Source organism: Triturus cristatus, chromosome 1_2 (genome assembly GCF_964204655.1).
Source record: "Triturus cristatus chromosome 1_2, aTriCri1.1, whole genome shotgun sequence".
NCBI classification, from domain to species: domain Eukaryota; kingdom Metazoa; phylum Chordata; class Amphibia; order Caudata; family Salamandridae; genus Triturus; species Triturus cristatus.
Genome location: NC_140580.1, coordinates 696,450,082 through 696,461,533, shown reverse-complemented (window position 1 = coordinate 696,461,533; position 11,452 = coordinate 696,450,082).

Genomic DNA, 11,452 nt, shown 5'->3' with positions numbered 1-11,452 from the left:
TGCATATAACATATCTAACACCTTAATTTGCCATTGAATATATCTAGGAATTCTTTCTCAAACACAGGTGCTTTTTTTGTTGTATCTGTCACAGCATGAACATCTGTCTGTTGTTTCCTTGAAACTTAGTGGGGGATCAATGTTGACAACTAATTACTTTTTATCTCTTTGATGAAATCAGCTGACTATGCAGTCCCTCTTACAGACACACATATCTTTCCAGTGGCGGCTCCTCCGCTAAGGTGGATGAGTACCGCCCACTGCTTTTTTGCATTCAAACAAAGGAAAAATAAAATTATTATAACTCGTGTTATTATCATTTTATTTTTTCCTACATACACAGCTTTGCGTGAGGGGGTGGGGTCAGGGAGGATTGGTAGGCAGCACCCTCCTAATTGTGCAATGACTGTTTGGCCCACCCTCTCGGGCCGCCCCAAACAGTCTTGCGCACTTCGCATGTTGTCCATGCAGGCTGCATCGCAGCCTATGTGGAGAACATGCCCAGGCCTCCGAAACACGGCACTCAGACCTATCACACGCTGCTAAAGCAAAGTTGTGATTGGCTGACTGGAAGCCTGGTTGTGCTTCCTGCGGCCGAGCGAGGGAGGACTACGGAGGAGAGACGCAGCGAGGAAGCGGCAAAAAGGTACGTTTTTATTAAAACATTTTATACCCACTTCCCCTCGCGTCCTCTTCCGCCCCGCCCTCCCACCTCTGATTCGTGCCGGCCGCCGCTATATCATTCCTGTAATAAATATTTCATTCTGATTAATGCATCCTCTAAGCATCCATGTAACTTGATTGGCTTGCCCCCATATCCTTTTGGTCTATGCCATATCTGTACATTTTTTATTTTCCCTTAATGCTCTCTTCATGCATTTCCTTTGAAACAAGTGTTCATTTTGCAAACAATATTTCCACATCACATTCTTCAATCATTCCTTTGTGCAGTGGCACAGCCTCTTTTTTTCAAACCACCTCAATACATAGCATTTTTTATTTGCAGTTTTACATAGCACATACTTGGCCCAAAGGTAATAGAAAGCTTTACATTACCATATTACAATAGATAAGGTCAGGGTCAGTTTTCGTTTCATTTAGGTATAGTGAGGCTAAAATGATTTGCCCAGGATCACAGGATGTTGAGCAAATTCTGGGGCTCTAATGTGGGTCCACAGTTCCAAAGTTGACAGTTCTGCCCATTAAGCTACATCTCCATGTTTCCCCACATTTCTTCACATTCTTCATTTATCTCATTAATACTTCTGTAAGTTCTAGGTTAATCTACAAGCTGTTGAGAAATAGCCTTTCCTTCCACAATGTCTTTATATTATTTTGCACCCTGGGCATTCTTTGTAATTAGCTAAATGTCCTTAAACACTTGTGACAATGAGAAACATGTTTCCCACGTCTGCTTATATCCTGTGACAGGGACAGGGCATATTCTTTGTGTCTACTTAGACACTTGTAACAGGGGCTCTTCATGTCTGCTTAGATACTTGTGACAGGACATAGTCTTCATGTCAGAATCTTGCACACACCCTAAAGACCTTTCTTCCAATGTTACTGGAGGGCTACTGCACTCCCTGTAGCACCTCATACCAGCTTGGTGGTGCCCCTTACCTTCGAGTAGCACCACCAGGATCCAAAAATATAAACAAAAAGCCCTTGCGAGGCATTATGGGGTGCTCCTTGTCTGGAGCAGTGAATAAATAATGAGCATTTGTTTTTCCTTTTTAATTTTTAGGTGCCCCAGTGCCCACCTGGGGCACCCAGACCTTTTTTATAATATTAGGGCCTGAACCTATCGAGGGTGCCAGCAGGAGCCAGTTATAACTTCTTTGTGGGTGCCCCAGTGCCCACCAGGGGCACCCACATCTTTTTAGTACGTTGGAGGCCACGTGGGGGACTACAAGGGCCACACAGACTCATAGACATGCTGGTGGGAGCTAGCTCACTTACTTTGCTCCCACCTAGGGTAGCGCAGCATTTTTCACTGCTCCTGCCTGGCCAGGACCAAATTTGTGTTTTTCTCCCAGGAGAGTGCTGGCAGGGTATACCTGCACTTTCCTGGGCAGAGAAAAAGCAGTGTCCCAGGGGATGGGGTCCCTGTCACACTGCTTGAATCTGGATCCAGGGAATGGCGTCCCCAGGGCCTCATAGAGGCTTGGGAAGGGGCGAGCACTGGGTAGGTATAGCTAGATCACGCTTTCCTTAGGAAGACATTTTTTTTGTTTTGCTAATAACTTTGGCGCTGCTTGAAGAATCTTCCAGAAACTTTTGAAAAATAAAGCTCCTCAATCTCACCTCCTTACTGGAAATTTTCAGGGTGATCCATCAAGCGGGTGCAGGGAAGAAGGGGGCAGGGTTCCCAAAAAGCAATTTCCCAATGCAATATCCCATAGGAATTTGAGGAAGAGTTTTCGAAAAAAACAGCTCAACAGAATTCCACCAAATATGGCAGAAAGCTAAGGGGCATATTCTCAAGAACGTGTAATAACTACCACAAAATTAGCTTAACGCAACTCTTCACATCGCAGTCTATCGCGGGAGAATAACGCCGTGTTAACGTGGTATTCCCAATGCGGCGGTACCATGCGATAGTCTCACGATAATGCATCAAATTAACGCATTAAAATCAACGCGACACCGCAAAAATGAGAAACACAAACGTGAAAATAGTAGCAATGATGCCAATCGTGATACAAAAATCAGTGAAAACCAGTCACAGGCCTGCAATTCCCACGCGTCATGCGTGAAAATGCACAATAAAAGTAGAAAGATTACTTGCAAACAAAAGCCAAACAACAGCGAAGCACAATGGAGGTAGCCGGAGCAAGTACAGAAGACAACCAGAACGCCACAAGCCCCCCGGATGACTAGTCTGGGACCTCGGGGTCAGGGAAGGGCAAGGACAAGAAGAGTAGGAAGAAGCGGTTCAGTCCGCAGGAAAACAGGATCCTGATAACGGAGAAGGTGGAACACCATCAACTACTGTTTGTCACCTCCACTGTGTCACTGGCAACAAAAAATGGAATATGGCAGACCATCGTGGACAAAGTGAATGTAGTCGGAGTGATGAAGAGGACAATGGAAGAGGTCAAGAGGCGCTGGAATGATGTGAAGTACAAAACCAAGCAGAAACTCGCAAACAACCGGAAGGCAGCAATGCAGACTGGAGGTGGGAGTCCAGCGCCACAGGAGGAGCTGGACGAGATGGAGGAAATGGTGTCCACATTCATCAGTGGGGAGACGGTGGTAGGAGTTGGGGGCCCGGACACTGCTCAACATGACCGGACAGAACAGCAACAGGGTGAGTAACGACCAGGGACTGGGGGAACAGGGGAGATGGGCAAAATGTCACACATGCACAATTAAGCATAGCATATCTGTGGACAAACCATGCCCAGACCCCCAACTCCCACCAAGAGACCAATGCATCCAAGTATGCAACATTTCAGCACTGTATAAGCACAGAAGTCAGAGGCACACCGCATGTAAGGGATAAGGGGCAGCTAAATCAGGGCTGCAGGGGCCCAAAATGCTGCACACACACATTACATGCAGAGCACATCAACATTGACAACGATGTGGTACAAACCGCAACACGTCCACAACAGAACAGAGGACACAACTGGTTCCCATGTGCGTAGAAACTGGCCAATCACATTTGGCATTGCAGGGAAATGTGAGTTGACAATGTACAAGTACAAACACACATCCGTGATGTTGTCGGAATGTCCACTGTCCCACATCAAATAGGCAGCTCCCCTCAAACAATCACAATGTACACTGTCATGCAGTCTAAATGTAAACATGTACAATGCGTCAATATACATGTGAACACAATGTTAAACTGCATCTCCCCTTCACATTGCAGGGGGAAATCCAACACCTCCTGCAGACCAGGCCGAACCTCTCTTCTCTGATGACGAAGAGGACCACCACACCTTCGACTCCGACGCCCTCCAACAGCTCATGGAGAGCCTCCGCAGCCCACTTCCAGGAGCAGGGCAGCCCAGCTGCTATGACGAGAACCCACGTCCTGCACAGAACACACAGCAGGCAGCATCCACAACCACGGCTGCCTCCCAGGACCCCCACGACGAACACGTGGACTTCCAATGCCATGTGTTGGCGTGCCAGGAGAAGCTGGCTGAACAGATGCAGGTAGGGTTCTACCGCATGGCAGCCAAAGTAGACGCCATACGTGGGTGTCTAAGTCCCATCAGGGACCACTCACAGTCCCTAACGGACACACACAGTCCGCTCCATGCTCTCCAACGAACCATGGCTGACATCTCTAGAGTCCTGACTCTGAGACAAGAACGACTGTCTAGTCAGAGTGCCTCTAGCGATCTCGCTCGGGAGTTGGGACACATGCGGAGGATCATGGAGAAAATGGAGCAGACGCAGGTGGAAAGAGTGGCTGCCACGGCTGCACACCAGCGAGAGGTAGCTGGGTCCCTCAATGCCCTAATGACCCTCCTCATGGCATTGCTGCCACAAAGCCTGGCACTGAGGCATGCTGCTGCTTCCACTCCATCCACATCTCCGGCCCCTGATGTGTCAGTGCCACACAGTGCGGCAGACATTCCACCTCCGGCCCCTGAGGTGTCACTGCCACACAGTGCTGGAGACAGAACACCACCACCAACATGTGAGGCACATGCAACAGCAGAGGACGAAGATGCGAATGAATCTGCCTTCGTGGTCAGAAGGACGCAGTAGCATTCATCTCTGCCATATGGCCTGTTTCTGCTTGGTTCTGCCCTCTGCATCATCACCTTCCACTGTCCCCCGATGCACTCTGTGACACTCACCTTGGTCCTCCGCATGGCATGCCATATTCTGTTTGGTCACCAATGACACAGCTATCAGACTGCGAACTGAACTTCTCCTCTTCTGATGTACTTGTCATTCCCTGAAAGACTCCACGGGCCAACAATGTAAAGTGGGGTTTGCATGGCCCTGTACTGCTCCAGCTGCAACACTCCACTGAATGTTCAATAAATATTCATATTCACACAGATGTGACATGTCTATGATCTTTCAAGTGTGGAAGAATGGATGAATGTAGGGACAGTGATACCCCTTACGTCCATGTTGCTCATGTTGTGGGACTTGGGTCACAGGGTGACACATTGCCGATTGCGGTCCGGGTGATGCCAACACTACTACGGAGACACACGCATTAGTTACTTCCTTATCCAGCCCAGGACGGAACCACGCCCGTTGCCCCGGGATCATTGTTCACACCCTTACGCTGGACTGGCATATGCCAGGACAGCCCACTCCGCTTACGCTCACAGGGGGGGATGACAACGCTACATGTCCCAGGTCTTCCCTGTAGGGATCTGCTGCTCACAGGTCTAGTTGATGCCACAGCCACTCCCTCATGGCTGGTTTCCACCCACACCACACCCATCCAGCACAGCCGTCACAGGACATGTGACCCTGCCAATTAAAAGGGCCTGGCGCACATGCAGGACGCCATTTCCACTCTCTAACTGGGTGTCTCCATGTGGTTATCATTTATGCATGAGGGCCTGGGACCCTGCCACCTCACATTGCCCAGTGCCGGTGGTAACATGCTGGCATGTGCACCATGAGACTGAATCATAAAGGGTCCATGGCTTGCGGTGCACAGACTTGGTGGCACCGGATACACTGCGGCAGGCACAGGCACACCGCCACAGGACGGTGTCTTTTGGTGCACTGAGGTAGGTGCACCTAAAGTGCTGAGCGGATGTGCAACCTGCGATGACACCGTGTGCACTGATATGCTCTCTGCTATTGCAAAATCAAGACCCAGAATCAAGTGTGTGACCTGGTGGCCCGCGGTGCAGGGCTGCATGATGTGGAGGGTGCCATGGTCGTGGGCCCCGGGCTTGGAGCTCCCACCGGCACGTGGTGAGCCCTCTTGGAGACACGCCGGTGGCGGAAGGTGAGCAGTGAGGCCTGGTTGCGCATGGGCGGGCAATCACCGCTGAGCGGCGGGAGGGGCTGGGGTGCAGAAGCCTGTGTGCGCAGGGGCGGGTAAGCGATGATGGCATGTGCAACTGTATGGACTCTGCCATTCATGTCTCTGGAAACTGTTTCAGATAAGGGACCTGGAGGATTGCAGTGTATACCGGCACATGGTTGGAGACACACCGGTGGCAGCAGGTGAGCAGTGAGGCCTGGGTCCACAGTGTCGGCACTCTCTCTCTTCCTCTCTTTCTCTTTCTTTCTTTCTCTCTCTCTCTCTCTCACTCTCTCTTTCTCTCTCTCTCTCTCTCTTTTTCTCTCTTTCTCTCTCCCTCTCTCCCTCTCTCTCTCTTTCTCTCTCTCCCTCTCTCTCTCTCTCTCTCTCCCTTTCTCTCTTTCTCTCTCTCTCTCACTCTCTCTCTCTCTCTCTCTCTCTTCCTCTCTCTCTCTTCCTCTCTTTCTCCCCTTATCTCTATCTCTCTCTTTCTCTCTCTCTCTCTGTACTTTGATGAGTGCATGACACACCTTCTTATCTAGATTTTTGTCTTGCAGGCTGTGACTTACAGAATGTCCTGAGAAGACCCGCCATGACTATTCAGAATTGTTGTTTTGGGTTTATTCTGTAATAAATGTATTATTTGGATAATATGAGATGAATGTATGATTTTCCTTTTTCTGACCACACATGTATGTTAGGTGTCGTGATTGTGCGACTTCAGGCGAATTGTTTGGTTCATGATTTCGTAGACTTGATGTGCAATATATTTGGCCAAAGGGGGGGGGGTGTGGGGGATGCACGGGGCAGGGCCCCGAGGAGGGGGGTCCTAGGGGTGGTGGTGGTGGTTGTTGTTGCCCAATGGGGGCTCCGGGCTGCATGATCAGTTGCTCCAGGGCATCTGTTGTTCTTCATGTGTGGCTATGGGCTGTGCTCCCTTGTCTGGTGCCAGTTGTTGTCCGACTTTACACCAGGTAAGAGCAGGTGTTAAAATCCTGCTGCTAATGCGCCTTATTGCATGTTTTGTGATCTTATCGCCGATCTGGCTGGTCGTTGAGAATGTTGTGGAGTGGTGTTGTCGTGGCTTTTTGCACAAGAATGCCTACTCTGCATATCATTAGCGTTAGTTGCCGGGGTCATCTGTGGTGATGTTTTTTGCGACTGCTATCGCAGGTAAACTGGTGACATGGGCTGTTAGCACCAGCTTGTGAATGGGGCGATTAATTTATCGTGACTTTGGCTGCGATAAAGTGTCAATAAATCCTTGAGAATATGCCCCTAAATCTTTACTCAGAAGGTGTGATTTTTGTGATTTGGTGTAAATCTGTTTGGTGGCTTTTGAGAAATTAATGTTCAAGTCTGACAGTTGCTCAGCTGGGAGTATCACAATCCTACTGCAGTATTGCAAATTAAAACAATAGAGCAATCTGATTGACTGAGAGGGCTTTTTAACTGGTGTCCGTCTCAGTCCGTGGGACCACTCCTGGTCCCACATGACTGAGCAATCTGATTGGCTAGCTGCAACACAAACAGAGATGCTTCTGCAGCCATAACAGGACACTAGGTCCCCATTTCCTGAAATTGAAAAATGTATACGTGGAAGAACCCTAATAGTTTGTGGGGGGGTCCTAGAGGGACCCTCACAGGGCCAAAATAAAAAATGAAAAAACAAAATGGAAGCGCACATTGGGTCCATGCTGGCTCTTGTTGGAGTACAGCCGGACCATGAAAAATACATGAAACACCCAAGACCCATTAGGTGGCCAAGACCATATAATGCACAACCTTCGCTCTGTACTGGATCCTTTGTGGGTAGGCGACCTCTAATGAACAACCAATGAGATGCAGGTGGCCAAAACCATACAATGAACAGCTTTTGTTTTGTTCAGAGATCCTACTCCCTCCAGGTACCCAATCCCCAATAGGAGGCTACGCCCCCACTATGCATAGCTTTTACTCTGTATCAGACCCTTTGTGGGTGGACAAGCCCTTGTACGCAATCAGTGAGACGTGGGAGGTCAGTCCCTTATGACACCCAGTCTTTTCTTTGTACAGAAGTGTTCATAAAGATCCAACTCCCTCCACACACTCAAGCCCCATTAGGTGGCCAGCCCCTGCAACTCAGTGGGTAGGCAGCCTATTGTATGTAATCAATGAGATGAATGAGACATGGTTGGCTAGGCCCTGCAGTGCACAGTCTTGACTTTGTACAGAAGTCTTCACAGAGAGCCCACTCCTTCAAGACACACGGGTCCCAATAAACGGCCAAGCCCCTACTATGCACAGCCTTCACTTTGTAATGGACCCTTTTCTGCTAGGGGGATCATTCATGCACAATCACTGAGGTGTGGCAGGCCAAGCACCCGCAATGCCCAGCCTTTGCTCTGTATTGGGCCCTTTGTGGGTAGGCGACCTCTTGTGCACAATCAGTGAGACTTGGGAGGCCAAGCTCCCACAATGCACAGCATTTGCTTTGTACAGAAGTGTTAATGGAGATCCCACTCCCTCCACACACTCAAGCCCCATTAGGCGGCCACAGGACTACTATGCACAGCCTTCATTCTGTTCTGAACCTTTTGTGGGTAGGCAACCTCTTGTGTTCAATCAAGGAGATGTGGATTTCCAAGCCTCTACAATGACAGTCTTTGCTTTGTACAGACGTCTTCACACAGAGCCTACTCTCTCCAGTCACTCAAGCCCCAAAAGGTGGCCAAGTCCCTACTACTCACAGCATTCCCTCTGTACCGGACCCTTTACAGGTAGGCGCCCTATTGTGCACAATCAATGAGACACAGGTGGCCAAGCCCCTTCAACGCATAGCTTTTGGGTTTTTTCAAAACTCTTCACTGAGAACCCCACTCTCTTGAGACCCCCAAGCTTCATTAGGTGGCCACGTCCCTACTATGCACAGCCTTCACCGGGTGCTGGACTCTCACGCATTGGCAACTTCTTGAGTGTAATCAATGAGACTCAGGTAGCCAAGCCCCTACAATGCACAGTCATCACCTTGTACAGAAGTCTTCATAGAGATCTAACTCCCTGCAGATACTCAAAGGTGGCCAAGCCCCGACTACACACAGCCTTCAGCCTGTACCGGACCCTTTGTGTGTAGGTGATCTCTCATGAGCAATCAATAAGATGCGGGTGGCCATGCCCCTACAATGTACAGTCTTCACCTTGTACAGAAGTCTTCATGGACAGGGCAATCCCTCCAGACACTCATGGCGCAATAGGTGGCCAAGCCCCTACTTTGCGCCATGTTTGCCCTGTACCGGACTGTTTGTGCATAGGTGACCACTTATGCGCAATCAGTGAACCATGGGTGACCAGAGCCCTACAACACACAGCCTTTGCCAGGTATAGATGTTTCATTATGAACCCACTCTTTCCAGACACCTAAGCCCTATTAGGTGGTCAACCCTTTACTACGTCCACCCTTAACCCTGTACCTGCCCCTTTGTGGGTAGGTAACTTCTTGTGTAGGCAAGTACCTACCACGCACAGCCTTTGCCCTCCACAAAGAGCCCACTTCCTGTAAATAGCAAATCCTCCTTATGTGTGTGTCAAAATACCTACCACGCATAGCTTTTGTCCGGTGCAGAACTCTTCAGGGAGCCCACTGCTTTTAGACACTCAAGTCCTCTTAGGTGACCATGCCCCTTCTACATGGAACCTTAGCACTGTATAACAAATGCTGATGGAGATCCCTTTCCCTCCAGGGACTCAAGCCCCCTTAGGTACTCATGTCTGTACTATAATGAACATTCACAATGTGCATAACTCCTCACGGAGGGACCATTCCTTTCAGGCTCTGAAACTACATTAGCTGTTCAAGCCCCTACTACACACAGTTTTCACCCTGTGCACAACTTTTCATGTAGAACCTACTACCTCCATACTCCAAAATCCTGTTAGGAAGTCAAACCCCTACCACGCACAGCCTTAGTCCTATGCACACATCTTCATAGCAAAACCCCTTTCTCTAGACAAGCCCCATCAGGACCCAAACCATGTTGCAAAAGCTTACACTCATTAGCAATATAGAAGCTATAGAATATTTGCTCTTCATGTACCTCACTAAATACCTTTCAGTGTGATAGGCGTATAGCAAATTGTCCCACTCTTTGGTGTTTACCATTTGTGATGACATCAATGCTGTCAATTGAGATGCCATCAGTGATGTCACTGATGATGTTATTGAACGTCATGAGTGAGGTAACATGTGAGCTTATAAATAGTGCATGGCTGGGTCAAAAATTATAATTAGCTTGCAGAACTATAACTTCAAATTCCAGTTGTTTTCAGGTTTAAAATTCTGCCTATGACTTCCCTTTAACCGTTGTTATTTTCAGGTAATTTCTAGGGTTTGTTTTTTAGAATATATGATGCAGTCTTTACATCGCAACTACCATTACATTGCATGATTTTACAATGCAAGCCATTACAACGCATTTTTAAAAACTACCATTACAGCGCATTCCATTACAATCCATAATATTTTTGGGGCAAACAGTAGGGTAAGTGTGGGATAGCGTAGGGGTAAATATTACTATTCCAACTCCAGTGAGTGCAAAAGTAGGGTAAGTGTTGGATAGTGAAGGGGTAAAAATGACTATTCCTACTCCAGTGAGTGCAACAGTAGGGAAAGTGTTGGATAGTGTAGGGGTAACAATGACTATTTCCATGTACCCCAAAACCCATACCCACCCCAAAACTAAAAAAATCTCCATTAGTTACCTTATAATGCGTTGCAATTGTATGCATTGTAGTGACATGCATTGTAATGGCATGCGATGTAAAGGCAGTTACGTTGTAACAGTTGCATTGTCAAGGTGGATGAGTGTGGCTCAATGGTTAGAGCGGCAGACCCTGAAGCAGAGTTCTGGCCAGGGACCAGGGTTCGATTCCTGCCTCGGCAGGGCTCGGGCTCAATTTCCTCGGACCTGTCTATTCTCGCCTCGGTGCCTATTCTAATCACGGGCCCCATGCTGCAACTCTGGGCAATAGCTTGCTTAGCCCCAACAGTGCTAAGGATGCCTGGCTTCCCCCTGGGGGTGGACACTTCACAGGGACACTTCACAGGGAAAGCCAGGAGGGGTTCCACAGCAGTATGAGTATCAGCGCCAGGAAACCGCAAAGGCGACACCGCAAGGTGTCCGTCTGGTGACAGTGCGCTCTATAAGTACCTTGACATTTACATTTACAAGGTAGGTTGTTGTAATGACTGCGTTGTAATGAATGTTTCCTGGTTTTTTAAGGTACGTTTTTTTTATATACCAAAGGTTAAAGTCACATTATAAAGAGGTAAGACAGTTTGCAGCAGTTCCGATGCCACTCGTGTGTTTTTCAAACCCCACAAGAGATAAACTATCTGTTTAGTGTTCGATACAGGGCAAAGCAGTGCATAGTATGGGCTCCACAACCTAAAGGTGTTTGTTTGCCTGGATGGAGTGGGCGCCTTGTCAATTGTTGTCTGCAGGACGAAGG